The following is a 19,122-nucleotide window of genomic DNA, read 5'->3' as shown; positions in this document are numbered from 1 at the left end:
ATTCAAGTCAAGTCAAGTCACCTTTATTTATATAGCGCTTTAAACAAAACAGATTGTCAAAGCAACTGAACAACATTAATCAGGAAAACAGTGTGTCAATAATGCAAAATGACAGTTAAAGGCAGTTCATCATTGAATTCACTGATGTCATCATGCAGCTCAGTTCAGTTTAAATAGTATCTGTGCAATAATTTGCAATCAAGTCAACGATATCGCTGTAAATGAAGTGTCCCCAATTAAGCAAGCCAGAGGCAAGGAACCAAAACTCCATCAGTGACAGAATGGAGAAAAAACCTGGGAAGAAACCAGGCTCAGTCGGGGGTCCAGTTCTCCTCTGACCAGACGAAACCAGCAGTTCAATTCCAGGCGGCAGCAAAGTCAGATTGTGCAGAAGACTCAACTGGCTCCTCTGGTCTTGTCACGGTGGTCGTCTGAGACAAGGTCTTTACAGGGGATCTTTATCTGGGGCTCATCTAGTTGTCCTGGTCTCCACTGACATTCAGGGCTGTAGAGGTCCTTTCTAGGTGCTGATCCACCATCTGGGCTGGATACGTACTGGATCCGGGTGACTGCAGTGACCATCTGACCTGGATACAGAGTGGATCTGGTGGCTATGGTGACCTTGGAATAAGAGAGAAACAGACTAATATTAGTGCAGCAAGTACATCGGGTGTTATAGGAAGTGTTCCCGGTTCCGGTTTACCTAATTAATGTAGCCTAAAAATCCATTGAAGAATTTGGATATTAGAAGTGTATTAGTGTGTTATGTGTAAGCCAGGTTAAAGAGATAGATCTTTAATCTAGATTTAAACTGCAAGAGTGTGTCTGCTTCCCGAACAGTGTTAGATAGGTTATTCCAGAGTTTGGGCGCTAAATAGGAAAAGGATCCGCCGCCCGCAATTTACTTTGATATTCTAGGTATTATCAAATTGCCAGAGTTTTGAGAATGCAGCGGACGTGGAGGACTATAATGTAACAAGAGCTCGTTCAAATACTGAGGTGCTAAACCATTCAGGGCTTTATAAGTAATAAGCAAGATTTTAAAATGGATACAATGTTTAATATGGAGCCAGTGCAGTGTTGACAGAACCGGGCTAATATGGTCATACTTCCTGGTTCTAGTAAGAACTCTAGCTGCTGCATTTTGGACTAGCTGGAGTTTGTTTATTAAGCGTGCAGAACAACCAACCAATAAAGCATTACAATAATCTAACATTGAGGTCATAAACGCATGGATTAACATTTCTGCATTTGACATTGAGAGCATAGGTCGTAATTTAGATATATTTTTGAGATGGAAAAATGCAGTTTTACAAATGCTAGAAACGTGGCTTTCTAAGGAACGATTGCTATCAAATAGCACACCTAGGTTCCTAACTGATGTCGAAGAATTGACAGAGCAGCCATCAAGTCTTAGACAGGGTTCTAGGTTATTACATGCAGAGTTTTTAGGTCCTATAATTAACACCTCTGTTTTTTTTTTCAGAATTTAGCAGTAAGAAATTACTCATCATCCAATTTTTTTGACTATGCATTCTGTTAGTTTTTCAAATTGGTATATTTCACCGGGCCACGAAGAAATATAGAGCTGAGTATCATCAGCATAACAGTGAAAGCTAACACCGTGTTTCCTGATGATATCTCACAAGGGTAATATGTAAAGCATGAAGAGTAACAGCCCTAGTACTGAGCCTTGAGGTACTCCATACTGCACTTGTGATCGATATGATACCTCTTCAATTTACTAGGATTTAAATCACCATCACACCATCACATATGGGTGAAAAAAGCATTTGCACTGTTTTTTTATGGAACATAGACATTCCAAACATATAAGCAAGCCATAAAGAAAACAATAACTCTTATATTTGAAAAATCTTATTGTGATATTCAAACAGAAGAAACTTCCTTATCTTACCTTCGGGTTGTATCATCTCATAACATGGACAATGATGTCAGATTTCAGCCTCTCTCTGACTTCAACATTTTTATCAGAAACACTCACATTATTCTTACTTTCACACAAGACATTGTACATTACCATCTGATGAACTATTAAAGATTTCATGGTTGAATTTACAGCTCTTCTAATCATTCCCACTACAGAAGGCCACATACACAGCAAAAATAAAATCATGGCCAGTGTTGAGACAATACTTAACCCAATGTATTCTGCTTTCTGCCATAAACCCTTAAACCAATTCCATCCCCAGTCATCATTTGCATTTACATCTCTAGCTGTCAACCTGTCAGTTGCATTAGTTATGTTCTTAATACCATCATCTATCACGTGGCCATCAGCATCATTGTCAGGAATGTAAGTGCAACACGCAGACCCCACAATTGCACTCCGCCCCCCAGAAGATGTCGGGAGCTGGTCCAGAACAAGTCAGTTTTGCAGTACAGTCAGCCTCAGCCCTCGTAGTTCCTCCTTGACACCTTCCATCATCACCTTGGTAGTGTTCATGAAACTTATCAGTTCATATCTCATGATTTCAACTTCAGTTTGAAGAAGACTGACTCCAAACACTAGAATTACAGCATGAAAGAACTTCTCCGCTCTATTCCACAGCCTGTGTTCCCTCAGAACATAATTGTCTCTTGCCCAACTTGATTGTTCTGCTTGGACTTTCATTGAGGACACTTTCTTTTCGATCTCTCTCTTGGCTCTTGTTTCCTAACAGCTTAAGTCCCTTGCTGTCATACAACAGCCTGTAATGACCTCAGATCACTCCCACACAGTGATGTTGCTGCATTGTTCAGCTCGCATACACCACTGTATGTTTGTTCACCTCAGTCAGCCAGACATCCCCCTTGGCACGGGGCAGCTGGTCAATCACTTTACTGATCTGTCACCCTCTGGTGGCGCTGGAACCTTCCTGCATTGACTTGCGTGCACCCACATAGCTCTCTCTGCCACTTTCACCACAATGTGTGTTATCAGCAAGACCTGACTCCTTCCACTGGCTTGGGCAGAGCATCCTTGACCTGCTGAGATATCTGAGAGAGAACAAGAGACACATTTCGACAGTAGTTTAGCATGTCATCTTCACACAAGTCTGTAGAGGACAGTGGTCACGGTTCTGGTACTGCTCTAATGGAAGCTGGCCTGTCAAACAGAATTTCAAATGGACTCAAGTTAGACTTTGTTCTTTTCCTCATTCTCATATACATTAACCTGTTAACCCACACCTGGACGCCGACGCACTGAACGCTCTTTGTTTGCATATGTCAATGATTACGAATAGATTAAATGAAACAGGACAAAATTCATCTTTACAAACTATATATCATTATAAAAGTCTAAGCCTCAAGCATCAATGACAGATTGCTGTTTTTCAATGGAAAGCTTATAAGGAATGTATTTGCTAAACTTGTGTAAGAAGTACATATCAAAACATGTATAAACAAAACGCAGTACCTAACTGATTCATTGTAATAGCGAGTCATAAACACATCCACAGCTGTAAATCCCGGTTTAGTTAGAAAGGTAAGGGTCCACTGAACGACATGTCATAAAGCACTTTTAGTCCAACGAAGCAATAATGTTGTAATATGGATAGTAATTCCTTTGTTTTCATCTCAGTTCTTTGGGGACAGTATTGTTCATACAGTATCCGTTATGGAATAATCTACGCTCAAAAAACTGCGTCTTGGTAATAAAAAACAGCATGGTTTTGTAGCATACAGTGTCACAAACAGAATGAGGCCGTCCACTAAAAAAAAAAAGTCAAAGATAAGCGGAATATTGTTTATTTGAATTCTGGTGCTCTCTCGTGATGCACATTGTGACGCACCTGTCATCTGATGGAGTGTAACTTAGCGATCGGCCTTTTGCACAAATAATTCTTTCTTTTTTTTCTTCAACATTTTTCATATATGTCACTGCATGAAAAGAGGTGTATCTTTACTAGGAAACTCCTGTATACACCACATATTTCCGGACGTATCTGAAGTACCACTGAGTGTATACATCAAATTCCAACAGTTTAGGATACTTCCGGAATGATACCAATTCAGACGTATAATGATGATGTATCCTACCAAATGAATGTCCTTCTTGCTCAGTTTCATTAGGTATTACACGCTGATGGTGTGCAAGAACGCGCATCTACCTCCAATCTGCGCTGAAGTTGCTGGCAAAGGTCTGACAACTGTGGGCTCCTGTGAGGTGGAGATCTCACAACCCACACCGGCCTTCCATCAGCCATGGCATCCTCCTCATCAGACATCAGTTCCAGCATTGCTGTCTGCCACAGTTCTCTCTCCGCATCTGTTTGAATGACCCTGAACCTGGACTCCAGCAACTGCAAAACACACCACAAGTTAACCTCTAAAAACACCCAGAGATGTACCAAACTTAATACAGAGGTGAATTTCTACACTTACTAATGGAGTCCCTAATCTGTAACTTTTTTGGCAGAGACAAAGTGTATTTCCTCCACAGTGTTTCATAGTAAGTCCTGCAAAAGCTGAATAAAAAATTATTCAGATAAGTGACAGAAACAATTCAAATTAGAATATAGATAAAAATAAGGGACATGAAATGATTACAATAACATATGATTACCTTTTATAGACTCAGGGTCTGCATCTTCAAAAGACGTCTTTAATTCCTCCACGAGATAAGTAATCACTGCCTGATTATGAGGTGAATTTATTCTGTGTGGAAAGAGAGTCATGTGTCAATAATTACATTTAAAATGATTACACAAAAGCCCATAAATAGCATGTAAGAAAAACAGCAGTCTTACCCAGTTTCTGGATTGAATTATGCCTTACAGCTTCCTGTAACATAGAATTTAAAATGACTTAATACATACACACAAACATGCATATGATAGAAAGAGTTTTCAAACAACATTGCATAATACGGACAATCTGTTAAATATGCTGGACACATACAACAACGCATAGGACAAACAGTAGTTGTGTAGCTAAGCGCTCATTTAAGCTAACTTGGCGAGGTACAATTTACGACTATGTCTTTTAATTTTAGGTTCAACTTACCGCAATGCCCACGTTATGTGTCCGCTTGACTCTTTTATGCACATGGCTTGCCTCTTTCTGCGGTCTTTGTTTATCGAAATTGTGTTCAAGAGCCTCAGGACACCAGATATTCTCCCTGTGGAGAGTATTGCAGGCAGTGTTGTACTTAAGCCCCGCCCACACAGAGATGCGTTTTGCTATATATGCATAAATTTTGTATCGTATAGGCGTTTCGTCCACAGGGATCTGGCGTTTTGGGAAAGTAAAACAATATTTTTTGAAACCGGGTTCCAGAGTGGATAAATTTGAAAACGCCGCCCTTGCATTTTCATGTTGACAGTGAATCCATATATTTTCTGTGACGATGACGTCATCAGCCCACGTCTTGCCCCTAGTCAGACACCGCTACGTCACGTAATAGCAACAAAAACATGAACAAACACTGAACGATTGTGTTTTTATTAACTAACATTAACACAGATTAATAAATGTATTGTTCCATGTTCGTTTGTTCTTCTTCTTCTTCTTGTAGATTTTAATGGAGGTTGGCATACAACTTTAAGGTGCATTACCGCCACCTGCTGGTTAGGAGTGTGGGCCAAGTTCACAAAACCCTTTTCCTAATACCCCTTAACACCTATATTCTTTTATCTCGATCAGTCATTTTCAAATAAAGCATTAAAAAAATAATACATTCCTCATATGAGTTCCTCTGCAATATGTTTATCAAGTCAAACTTCATCTTAATTATTTTCAGATTACAAACCAACATTCTTCTTTCACTATCATACAATGGACATTTCATTATAATGAGTTCCTCCATGTTTGTTTGTATAGACAAATCCGGCGAAACACGGAAGTAAAGCAGCGCCGCCATTACTGCGTGCCTTGCTGCTAAGGAAGTAGCAGAAGTAGCGTTAGTCCCGTAGGCGGCTGTAGCAGATTATAGCTGTATGAAAAGTTATTTTTATTTAGTTTTTTTAGTACGTATGCTGTCCAGTGATGCCGAGAAGAGTGTGTTGTGTGGTTGGCTGTTTTAACAACAGCACAAAACTACAGGCATGGAATAAACCGTTTGTGAAATCCACGAACCTTTGTTTCACATTGACTGCCCATGTTCACGGCCATACGGATTACACAGAGTTCTTTACTATTAGCTAGAGATGATCAGTTCAGGTGCCACTAGGGATCTGTCACGTCACGTTTACAAGCACCAAAACGGTATTCATTGTTTGAATTTCATAATAAAATTGACAGAATCTGAGAGCTGAGATTGTCGGTCTCCGTGTCCTCTTTGCTTCGCGATTTTTTTCTGTGCGTGAGAAAATGGATGTGTGGCGTGAGAGCATGTGAAAAGCGTCAATTGCGTGTGTCTCACATTTTATTGCAATTGTATTAGTTTGAAGAGTAAAAAAAAATCTGTGGGTCTTAACGCAATTACAATCGGCAAGTAGGTCGGACAAAAAGGGGAAAAAAAATAATTAATTGGGTCAGTTCTAAATTGACAGGGTCGGTCAGTTATGGCAAACAAGAATATTTTTAAGGATGGCCTAATAGTTATTTGAAACTTGTGAAGCTTGTGAACATATTAACAACACAGCTAGTAATGACAGCGTTCGGTTTTATTTTTGTCATCAATTAATACACTTCTTAATTACATTACATTACATTACATATTTCTATGTTATTACATTCAATAAATTACCTTTATCAGTAAGTTTTGGCCACTGCCTTACATCATCTACCCAATTTTCCCTTTCACCAGACATTTTCTTTACTGAGCAGGATCCGCTTTCATTGAAATGTCATTAGAGGGCACCGGCAAGTGTCACACCGTCACTCTTCGCAGGCACGCAGTAATGGCGGCAGGCAAGATGGCGGCGCCCATAGAGTTTGCGGCGGATTTGTGTATAACGCACTCAAGGTTTAAGCGCATAGCCCAAGTCTTCTTCTCCGTTTTTAGTGTATCTCTGTGGAAGAATTACAGCGCCACATGCTGGTCTGGCATGTATACTGCATCGTCTTGTGTCAGTTTTGTGGTTTCGTGTGGACGTAGATATTTCTTGAGATGAGGGAAAAAAAAATTGGATAGGGAAAGCTCTGGCTTTGAGTGGACTTCAATTGTGCAGTTAAGTCACACTAAAGAGAAGGTTGCGTTCATAATTCCACTATGTACAGTGGTTGAGATTTAGGCCAATGTAATTACAAAAGCTTGTTTGGTCATATTGTTATTGTCCATTTTCATTCATTTTCGTCATTATCTGTAAATGTATACCTTTACAATAAACCTTTTTTTGTGATGTTATTTGTTGCATTCCTCTTGACTGTTATATTCCATGAAGAGTAAGACACAACAAAAAAATAATTTTCACACATTTAAAAAAGGTAATCATGTCTATTGAATTTCACTTATTTTGAATGGTGCACAAATTGTCTCATACAAATTAAGTTATATTAATAACAAAGGTATTTAGTTAACGTATTTGTACAGACATGGTGTTTTATCCAGTTTTTATGTACAATAATAAAGTATGTGCTGTCCTAAAGAAGGCACACCGTGGTTACTCACCCCACAAACCACCCCCCGCCTCGATGCTCAGATAACAAAGCAAGTACCTCAACCTGCTAGTCATTAACATACGAAAGGCCTTCACACCTCAGAGCCATTACTCCTCACTGCTAGCTCTGAGGATTCCTAGGAACTTTCACAGATTCCAGTATACATCCACATACAGGTCGTATCTGGATATTTCAGGAAATTTACGTTTACATGTTACCTTTCAAAGCACTCTGCCTCGTACATCTGGCAAACCTAAAGTTTAGCTAGGATTTCCCATTCCATGTTTGTCTGGATACAGCTCTTTTCATGCAGTGTGTGTGTGTTTTGTGGGGAATTTGGCTGTATCTGCATGATTACCATCTCTATGACTGATAATCAGCATGTGATAGACAGCATTGTTTACGTCTTTTATTGATTTTTCTGAACATTTCTGCCGTATACACATAAACTGACAGTCACCACTGATAAGCTACTACTAAATATTGTAGAAACTTAATTTTCTGTAAAGTTGCTTTGCAATGATCTGAATCGTAAAAAGCGCTATACAAATAAACTTGAATTGAATTGAATAGACAGCTATCAGTGTTAATGCGGTGTGAATAGAGTGTGATTATTGAATATATGGCACATCTGTATGATTACCATCTGTATTACTGGCCATCAGCATGTGATTACCGACTGTTTGAGTATCTGTCAGTGTAAATCCTGTATTTCTAGCAATCTCAGGATGTTTTGTAATTGGCATACATAGTTAATTCTTTTTTTTGTTATTTCTTATTATTACTCAAACTATTCTTATTGTATTTTTCTAGTGCTCAAATAAATCACTTATACATGTCTAAGATTCTGTCTATTGTTTTATAATTGAAAACTATGCAGTAGTATGTTTAAAATAGTTGAATAATATAGTCTGTAGAACCCTTCAATGCATGGGGGGGGGGGGGGGGGTGTAGTCATAGTCTCAGAAAAAAATGGTTGCAGGAATCTCATTTTTCATGGTATCTTCTTCAGATTTGAAATAGAAACTCATGAGTCATTCAACCCATTAATTTTCTGAATTGCTCCAGGACTGATTTCATGCATTTTTATATAAAATAATAATAATAAAAAAAATCAGTGTAGTACAATTTTTTTCAAGGCACTTCAGTGTCTATACCTTTTTAATTTTTTTTGAACATTATCAACTCTGGATGATGGATAGTAAAGCCCAAAGGGTCTTGTTTCCAAAGACACCAAAATTGTGTGTGTAGCACACTGAAGACAGGAACTATTACAATTTTAAGTTAGGTAGGTCATTTTCAGCTGTGAGTCCCATAATAGGGGATGCTGGTTAACAGGTTAACACAATGGGGAGTGCTTTTATCCAAGACAGTCCTGTCTGCTCACAGCAACATTTCATTAATGTGTTCTTTAATGTCCCACCTGAGTGATAGTTTCATTTGCAAAAGGTGTTTCATTATCACTCGTACATTATATGATCAGATGTCTGATTTGGAAGTGGGTGTGCCGCTTGAGGCATCATTTGCCCTCTGCCCACTTTGCTTGTGGCACAAATCATACATGATTGACAATACTTGTCCACAAAGGAAGTGAATCCCTTTGTGAACCAATATTGATTTAGCAAATCAAACATTCCCCCCTTACTCACATGATCTAGGCCATGCACAAGTTTTCATAGTGTGGGAAAAAGTGTTTTGGCAGACATGGCTTTCCTTCAGTACTCAGCCAAAGGTTGTTTTTCAGTTTGCACTTGGACTTCACCCATTGTTTCTTCCCCTCTGCTGTGGCAAAAGCTTGCATGGCTGTAAGATAATCAGAAGGGAGTGTGAACGAGTCATTGTTAAGTGTAACACAGGTAAAAGAAAGCTCTGTTCTCATAGCTGCGTCCTTCGCCGTAGTATCAGCTTGTTTGTTACCTAAAAACACAAAATCATCACTTTTGGAATGTGCGACGCATTTGCAGATAGCAATTGACTTTGGTAACAGTTTGCTTCTAACAATGCTGCTATTTTATCATGGTTTAGAACAGGCTTACCATCAGACTTTAGAAATTTCCTGTGTTTCCTTCAATGCCCCAAAATCATGACAAACCCCAAAAGAGTAACGAAAATCTGTGTAAACTGTAACTGTTTGCCCTTCAGCAATTTTGCCAATGGTATTAATTCAGTTGCTTGCACAGAGCAATGCGTGGGGAGCGCACCAGATGTTATTGTTGCATATGCAGTGGTTACGGCTTAACTTGCTCTGTTTTTTGCCAATTTTTGGGTCTTTAGATGCTGAACCATCAATGAATAGAATTAAGTCAGCATTTTCTAAGGGGGTTTCTTTTAAATCTGGTCTTGGTGTACAGACCTGTTCAAATGTGGCAACACAATCATGTTCTTTCCCCATCCTGCTTCGTAGGGAGCAGTGTAGCAGGATTTAACACTGTGCATCTTTTAAACATGATGTTTGGCATTTCTAACAGAACTGCATTGTACCTGAGCCATCTGGTAATTGACAAATGGGATGTCTTCTGTTCCAACAGGATCATAGAAACAGTGTGTGGCATGAGTAAAGTCACATCTGAGTACCCCACAATTTCCCTTGAAGCTAAAATGACTTTTTCTGCAGATGCACCAGCTCTCAGACATTTTGGCAAACCTGCTGCTACTGGAGCTTACTCGAAAAAAAGCCACAGGCCTCAATTTTTCACCATGATCCTGTAGCAAAACAGAAGTCATGAACCCATTTTACTCATCAACAGTTTGTACAAAATCTCTCTCTTGGTCTGGGAGTCCCAGGGTTGGTGATGTTTGTAACAGTATTTTTAAGTTCTCAAATGCTTTCCCTGCTTCTGGGGTCTTGTCTTCCAAACAATATATGTTCTGAGCAATGTAAATCTGAGAGTGGCATAAACAAAATTTCCTTGAGATGAATGCAATCAATGCAAAATTAACAAAATTAAAAATTTCCATAACATTACCTTTATGACATGAGGACTGAAGCAATCTATAGTGGTTGAATAGAAAACTGGCTGGTGAATTCTCAATCTGGCAGATGGGAGGTCTGCCATCCTGGGGGGATGCGTTTTGGCCCACCATTTTTGGGAATCGGTGCATTGCTGTTGATGATGTCTGACTGCTGCTCATCATCTTAATACACAGTATTTCCTCCTGAGCTACGCAAACACCCTTTATAATCCTGGGTGATGCAAACAGTCATCATAGTTTATTATGATCAGATTGGTGAGGAGTGGGTAATGTGGGTCAAGGACAATGGGGTGAATGGTATCTGCTTCTAGTCAACTGATCTGTCGGAGGGGACCACCAACCCTTATGAGATTTGTACTGTTATATAGCTCAGGGGCTAGGAACAGCAGTTAACTATTGCTTGGCAGGGGTTTACAAAATTTTAAGTGGGACACTTCTTCAGGAAATGACTCCAGCTTGGATCCAATGGAGAGCTGTGAACTTGGCTTCTTTATAATCTTCTGTAATTGCACTGGAGGGAGAGCTTTCCGCTCATGGTTGTATAAGAGTCTTTAGGTATTCTGTGAAGGTGGGAAATTGCTGAAGATCTGGCATTGACAGAGCAGAGGTCAACAGTCCACAGAAGATTGACTTTTTCAGCTCACTACCTTCATTTGTGTGGGCTAATGGTGGCATTTCAGGCCAGCTGTCTGGTGTTTGTCTGAGGGATGCTGGGTTTTGGTTCCATCTGCTCTCTGTTGAGATCAGAGATAGACTTTCCTCTTGTAATGGCATCTGCATGGTTATTGCGGACAGGATTCAGTCAAGTCCTGTACCTCTGCCACTCTGGTCCCCACAAACACCTTACAGTGGCAGGAATCTGATAAAAGCCAGGTTAGTACTGTAGTGGAGTCAGACCACAGAGTTTAGGAGCAACACGGGACCTAGCTGTTACAAAAGCCACCTCCACTTTACCTTGAGGGGTCTCTGTTCTTAAGTAAGCCACAAAAGATGTGAAGTTGCTTAATAATAGTTAAGCAGTCCAGTTCTTTGCGGCAGTAACATCTGGGCAAACTAATATGCTGCAGATCTTCCAATTCACTCTCCCAGTGTATACAAGATTCTAATAAGGTCCTCTGGCAGCCATGGGTCATCCCACTCCCTCCGTTTGTCCCACAACCTCTGTACTATCACCTTGGCTCAAATGGTGAATGGTACAATGTAGCTAAGGGGATCATACTGACTGCCAAGGACCTTGTAGAGGCTTCTCACTGTGTGCACTTGACAGTCAGGTTTGTGTTATTTGTACAAAAGGGTGTCTAATTGGCAATTCCAATGTAGGCCAGGAGTTGATTCCTGGGCTTCTTGGTGGCCTTCGTTGAGCCAGAGGATGCTGCTCTGAGACTGAATGTCGGCTGGCAAATGGCTGATAACCGAAGACTCATTGCTAGCCCACTGTCATAAATCAAAGCCACCAGATGCTAGAAGGCTGTAGAGTTTGTCTACAAGATTATTCCCCATGTCACAGGAAGCAAAGCTCTGAAGACAATTGTCCACATAAAATGATTTCTCCACTGAAACTAGTGTGTCTTCAGCTGTCTTCAGATGTGTCTCAGCAGTGGTTTATCTTGTGACAAGAGGCGCACCTGATGGATACGCCATGGATGTCACTGCTGATGGCATTAGAATGCTCCCAGAAAAGCAGAAGGACAGACCAAGTGACAGACCAAATGTCGGACAAGGGAGTATGAGCTCGTTCAGGTTGTGCCCTTCATATGAGAATGAACAGTTGAAGACCATCCTATTCTTTCCATTATGATGCACCATGTGATGCGGGATAAACCAGGACTCACTGATTCTGTCCACCTGTTCCTGACTGAGCTTCACTTCCTAACCAGCTTGCACTAGCTTAACCATCTCCTCTTGGTATGCTGCAGCTAGAACATGGTGTCTTTCCAGTCATTTCTCAATTCCTCTCAGCTGCAGCATGACAGCTTCCGTTTGTGCATAGAGATGAGGCATGTTCTTAGCACAAAGCAGAGTAGCATAATGGTGGACACCATCAACATCCACTCTCAAAGTGTTCTCCTGAAGAAGTTGAACATACTGTACACACAAAAAATGCCCAGAAAGAGGCATTCGCCACTTCCTACGCAAAAGATGGGATTTATAAAAACAAACTTGATGGGAAAATTTGCGCACCTGCATGCAAACTCTGACCCATGCATATGCACACTTTTACTACAGTGAGCAATGAAGTATTTTAAACTCTGTTTTATAGGTCCAATGACCTATAGGTCCAATGACCCATAGGTCCAATGACCTATTTAAACTGGCCGATGGACCATCCACCATTCATCCATCCAATGACAATACTTTACAACTACTGCTGCACAGAAATGGTGATGTGTGCAGGCAGACTCCTTCTGTGATAGTCACATACTTGAAGGATAGAATTGAAAGGAAACAATAAGATTTGCACATTTCATTTAAAAAAAAAAAAAATTGTCAGTGATGTGCCGAGTCAGACAACTGCATTTTCTACTGCAAAATATAAGTAGGCCAAACTAGCCTATATAAATACTCAAAACCATTTGCATACATTATCAGCAAAACGGCATAAATTTGATTTATTTAAAACAATTAAAATAGCCTACTATTTGGTCAGTGTAAAAGAATGAATCAACTCTTTTCTAAAAAGTATTTTATACAATTTTGTTTTTATGTATTTTTTTATATAATTATTCTAAAACATAACAAGGATAGTGGATGATTTTTAGCAATGTAAATTGCATGGCAGAATATCTTAATATCTTGTACCTTTGATGGTGTTAAACATGGTGTCAAGTGGAAGTGGATGGGAATATGCATGTAAATAATATGCAGATGAGGTTATGCATAGTAAAGCCAGATGTTGTAAGCTCCATATATGGTGATTTCGGGGAGGAGTCGGGGTGGAAATGCACATATGCATAATCTTTCTCTGACTGGGATTTACTAAAGGATTTTTGCACAGGTTCTGGGGTACGAATGTGTAACGCTGTTCTTCAGGAAGAAGGAGGCGGGAACCTGCGAACATTCAAATAAAAACTTTAATAATAAAATAAACACAAAAGAGCATGACAGCCCCTCGTGGACGACTGCCGCACACAAACAGAACCAAAACACAAAATAAAACCCAGGCCTTGTCCTCTCTCGTCCTCGCTCCGTTCCCACGGCACTCGGCCCCACCCCACTCGTCACATACCCCCATTCCCAGACACACTGCCGCTTGGCCCTCCACCAGCTGAGTAAACTCTTCCGTGGTGCCTGCCGGCGGCACTAAATAGCCCTTGGTGGATGGCAAGACACTCCTCTGCTGCCCGGTGGACGGTGACGGCTCCTCCGGATTCGGGCCTCCAGATCGTCCTGTGGACCCATCTTCATCAGTGGGACGTGGGCGATGGAGGAGACTGCTACTGGGGCACTCTCCCGGCCAAGCAAGCTCCGGAGGACTCACCGGTCTTCATCCTGTGCTAGGAACAACAGCCGGAACCGATCCTCCTGCTCCAGCTTGAGGTCCATCAGCGCCTGATGTTGGGTTTGGTGAAGCTTCGCGAGTAACTTCACAAGCTCTGCAAGTGGCGTTGCTGGAGCTGGCTGCATGGCATGGTCTAGTAGTGATGGGTCATTCTTGAATGATCCGTTCTTTTTGAACGAATCTTTAATGTGACTCGGGAAGAACGAGTCATCTCGGGGAGTGAATCGTTCAGTCGCGCATGCGCAAAATCCTATAGGTTCTGTACTGGAATTAGTCTAGTTCACCTGTTTCAGTCAATGCAGTCTGAGCCAGAAAGAGAATTGATTAGTTCATCTCATGAGTCTTTCGGGTTTGAGTCGTTCCTTAATCACGTGACAGACCCATATGCGTTACCAATGCAGTCTGAGCCAGAAAGAAAATTGATTAGTTCTTTTTTTTTTTTTTTTTTTTTTTTTTTTATAAATGCCAAGCTAGCAAAGATAAAAGTACAGAGAATGTCAATATTGCATACAAAGAAGTGGCATTACATGCAAAGCACCATTTACAAACGTATGTAAACATAAAAATAAATAATACTAAACGAAAGCTTTAATGAAATAAATTAAAAAGATTAAATAAATTAACTGTTTTAACAGCCTTAAGATTTTTGGAAGATTAAATAGCTTGGATATACTGTTGAACCTCTTTTTTAAAAAAACAATATATAAAGGATTTTGATGAGTGAATGAACTAATCAATTCTCTTTCCGGCTCAGACTGCATAGGTTAACTCAAACCCGAAGACTTGTCAGAAAAGAGGTGAGGTGAGCTAGTCATAGACTGAAGACCCAGTTAAACAATAAATTAATATTTTCTGTTTATTATAGCATTATAGTTTTGTATTGTTTGTAGTGTGATCAACGTTTGCGTAAGTACTAGTAGACGTTAGGGAAGTAACATGTAACATTTTAATTATATTTGATAAAATGAACGAAATAAACGAAATGACTCAAAAAAAGATTTGTTCATTTTGCTGAATGAGACTCAAAGGTCCGAGTCGGTAAAATGATCCGAACTTCCCATCACAAGTGTCTAGTAAATGACAGAGAGAAGAGAGCACTCAGTGAATGCCCAGGACATTAGCAGATTGACTATAGATAGTGAGAGATGGCAGATAAAAAAAAGGGAAGCAAGCAAGGACTAGTGTCAATATTTGAGCAGCTTTCTAGCGGTTGAGAGATCTCTAGGAATGGGAAGGCTTGAAATCGAACGCCGAGGTTGATTAGTTTCTTATTGATAGGTTAGTTATGTTGATTTTGCTTTGTTTCACACAGCTAATCTGTGCTGGCTTTTGCTTGAATACGCTTGGCCTGCAGGCATAGCAGATTCTGCCATCGTCGCTGCCAGGGTTGCTTACATAGTGTTGCCAAATAATTGTCAGAGAAAGTTGCTATAAAGGAAGGTCGATTTGTTGCTTAAAGTCATTAAATGACATTGTGATGTCATTGTGTGATGACGTCATTACGTAATCACAATGCAAAATTGTGTCACTACATCAAATCTCAGCAAAAATATATTTGTATATGTTAATTTAGATTTGTTTGTAACAGGGTTTGTTACAGGGTTAAAACGGATAATGTCCTGGAAAATTACTTGTACCTTTTCCATTTTTCTTGATATTTTTCTTACAGTGTACTAACTGATCAACAATCGCGGGTATAAGCTACTAACAAGGTGTATCATAAATGAACAATTATTAAATTATTATTATCAAATTGAACAATTGCAAATAGCAGCTAACTTAATTCATGTGATGTGTGTACTGCTAAGCAATGTTCCCTCTAAGCCAGTGATTCCCAGCCACATTCCTGGAGACTCCCAACACTGCATGTTTTCCATGTCACCTTAATCAAACTCACCTGATTCAGATCTTCATCTCATTAGTAGAGACTCCAAGACCTGAACTGGGTGTGTCAGAGAAAGGAGAGATTCAAAATGTGCAGTGTTGGGGGGCCTCCAGGAACGTGGTTGGGAACCACTGCTCTAAACTACGCGCACATGCGCGCAGCCGCGCAGAAGAAATAATGTGCCGTGCACACGCATAAATGAGTTGAGAAAGCCATTTGAGAAATAAGGCGGATAGCTATCTAAACATCCCTATGAGGTACAGTTTGCACAATACACCTGAGTTTTTTGCCCATCATCTGCTATTTTCTACACTTTCATCTGCCAATCACATTATTCTCTTTCTATGAAACCTGTAAACCGCATTCACCAGTTCTAACTCTATAGCGGTTTACCCGAGCATTGACATTTGTTTTGACCATAATCCACGCACCAGAGCTGAATGTGGATGGGGCACCCTATGATTTACACGCACCTCCAAAGGGAGAAGCTCATTGGCTTTGATTAAAACTAAAAGCCTTAAACTTAAAGAAACCACCGAAATTTTCGTACGTTTGGTCTTTCTACTTCATTGATGGCAGACCACGGAAAATCATCCATTCCCCGAGAAACGATGCTCCAGTGAAGACTCCAAGGCGACGTCTCATCAGGATATATCCACTAACAGGTATGTTACAGCTTCTTGTTAAGTTACGTGCTCTAACAAAATACATTGTTTAAACTATTTCTTTATTGAGGACACTCCTATTGGGCATAAATAATATTTAGTGCTAAGATGAAGTTGTTAATAACAGAAGAAAACTGTTATAAAAAAGCGCATAGAGGGATAGCTAAAATTTTAATTCTGTCATTTACTTATTCTTGAGTTGTTGTAAACCTGTGTTAATTTATTTTTGCTGCTGAACACAAAGGAAGATATTTCTAAGAATGTTTGTAACCAAGCAAATCTTGGGTCCCATTCACTTCCATAGTAATAAGAAATAATACTGTAAGTGAATTGGATCCAAGAATAGTTTGTATATTAACATTATTCCAAATATACTCCTTTGTGTTCAGTAGAACAAAGAAATTTATACAGGTTTAGAACAACTCGAGGTTGAGTAAAAGATGAAAATCATTTACTCAATCATTTACTCAGTCATTTCATCAAAGTAAATGATGAAAATGTAAATTTTTGGGTGAACTATCACTTAAAGCCAGGTACTGCTATTGTATTGAATAAAAGTACCACTGTACTGGGACTGGAACACCATGGTGCCATGTACAAAATACTTTTGCTACTTTTTGTAAATAGGGGGTGGAGAATTTATCAGTTTCTCCTGAGCATCTGACTGACTTCGGTGTTGTGTTTTGCAGATGATGAGCAAGGGACCATGAGACCGCACGAACGGAGCCATTGCAGCTGCCCCTTCAGTACAGTGATGCCTGAAGTCCAGGCATTGACAGACCACACTTATGCCTCAGGGGATAAAATAATGTTACACAAGGCATCACAGTTCCACAATGAAGATCCCTTACCCCTTGGCATTCTCAAGAATGACACTAGCTCTTTATTGTACACTGTTAAATTCTACACTTCCAATTTTAAGATGCACATAATGGATCGAATTCTGATAACCATGATGAAGCTGAAGTTGAATTTACTTCAAAGAGATCTTGCCGAATGCTCTGAGGAGGAGCACATGAGTCTACATTCCATGGCATTTTATATGAAATTTAGAATGGTGTAGTAATGTTGGATACATTGTGTAGTTGTTTGGAATTATTCAGTGTTACCATTAAATATACTGTTTTTACACAAATATTTTTAAAATATCTTATATTACTTCTTTCTCCTTAAATATGCACACACAAACATACAATTAAAATGTCATGGTGCAGTTTATTTAGACCCCCCCCCCATCACCACCCCACTAAAACTTTTTTCAAAATTCATAGAACAAATGGAAAACATTCTGAATAGTACTTTAAAATGCTTAATTGCATCCAAAATAAAAAAAAGTTACATAAATAAATATATAAAAAGTACACGCATATATTTTAGTTACAACTTTTTCTGCATTGCCTAATTCTGCACTATATAGTAACCAGTCTACGGATAAGGCCAAAAAAAAAACATTACTACTTTAAAACAATAAGTGATTTCACAGATGAAACAGAAAAAATTAGACATTAATCATTTACCAGTTATGGTTGGACTATGGTTGGAGCCAAACTCTGCACCGCATTGGCCCTCCAGGGCAAGATTTGAATAACCCCGCTCTTATGGCTAAAATTGCCCACAATCCATTGCACTTTGGCGAAGGATTCGGTCCAGAACTACAAACACGAATAAAGCGTGTTAGAAAAACTACAAACGTGGCGGATGTGCGCGATCGACTGTTAGGTAGAGAGGTTTACCAAAAGGGATTTGAGTTAGATTTGTGACGTTCGCGAACGAACCGATTCTTTTGAACGGCTCATAAACATGAACGATGGGAGCCGAGTCGCGGCTGGAGGGGAGCCGTTCTTTCTGTCGTTCTTTTTTCCTATGCGTGTTTCACACAGATGCACACAAATGAGCTCCTCCGCGAGACAGAACAGTTATAGGGGGAGGGGCCAACCCTTTATAGCGTGATGATATTAGTTCCCTTTCATAGGTCACTTCGATGCTGCGGTGACGTCACCGTATGGGAACACCTCTCGGTGTGACGAATGTCTGAAGCCCTATACCATCCCGCCAATCATATTGGCCAAATAGCGCTTGGCACCGCCCTACGCATGCGTACGCATCGTATACCTGAGTGCCGCGTGCTATTTCGCTCAGATTTCATTTCCTTCAGGAAAGCGAATCATCTGTGCCCTAGGAATCATCTTGCGTTCTCAGCGGTTTTCGTCGAGCAGTGTTAAGTCCTCTTCGTGGACGCGATGAATTTTCGGAAGTGTAAGGAACCGTGTACCAGGTTCATCACGAAGGGAGACACTCATGAAAGGTGCGTAGTGTGCTTGGGCTTACATCACGCACAGGCAGCGCTTAGTGGCCTTTTTTCTTGCCCCCATTGTGATGGCCTCCGGCTTAAAGTACTGCGCTCGAGGGTAGAAGTATTTTCCAAGGTCGCCCCCGCGTCCAACCCCCGCCGTGTCACTTCTGCGGCTGCCGAGGCACCACACGAGGCGATGGCTTGGGGAGACATGTGCGACATGGACTATGAGGACAGCGCTGCGCTTTTCTCCACGTCG

At 40.2% G+C, this 19,122-nt stretch overlaps 1 long non-coding RNA gene across 3 annotated transcripts; it reads right to left on the bottom strand.

Annotated features, from left to right (window-relative positions):
- Nucleotides 1–564: 564 nt before the first annotated feature.
- LOC109074044 lies at nt 565–5,471 on the bottom strand. 3 transcript variants are annotated; one of them, XR_006159255.1, is made up of 7 exons: nt 5,011–5,471; nt 4,755–4,788; nt 4,571–4,662; nt 4,390–4,472; nt 4,116–4,307; nt 2,278–3,000; nt 565–621 (listed from the first exon to the last, which is right to left on the bottom strand). It is a non-coding gene; the product is annotated as an uncharacterized LOC109074044 (long non-coding RNA). The 3 variants fall into 3 exon arrangements; XR_006159242.1 differs by lacking the exon at nt 565–621 and having other exon boundaries at nt 1,638–3,000; nt 3,422–4,307; XR_002014953.2 differs by lacking the exon at nt 565–621 and having other exon boundaries at nt 1,638–3,000.
- Between the last annotated feature and the right edge of the window lie 13,651 nt (nt 5,472–19,122).

The sequence above is a fragment of the Cyprinus carpio genome, chromosome A1, assembly GCF_018340385.1.
Source record: "Cyprinus carpio isolate SPL01 chromosome A1, ASM1834038v1, whole genome shotgun sequence".
In the NCBI taxonomy this organism is placed as follows: domain Eukaryota; kingdom Metazoa; phylum Chordata; class Actinopteri; order Cypriniformes; family Cyprinidae; genus Cyprinus; species Cyprinus carpio.
The sequence above is the reverse complement of the archived record's forward strand: the minus strand, read 5'-3'. Positions and strand labels throughout refer to the sequence as shown.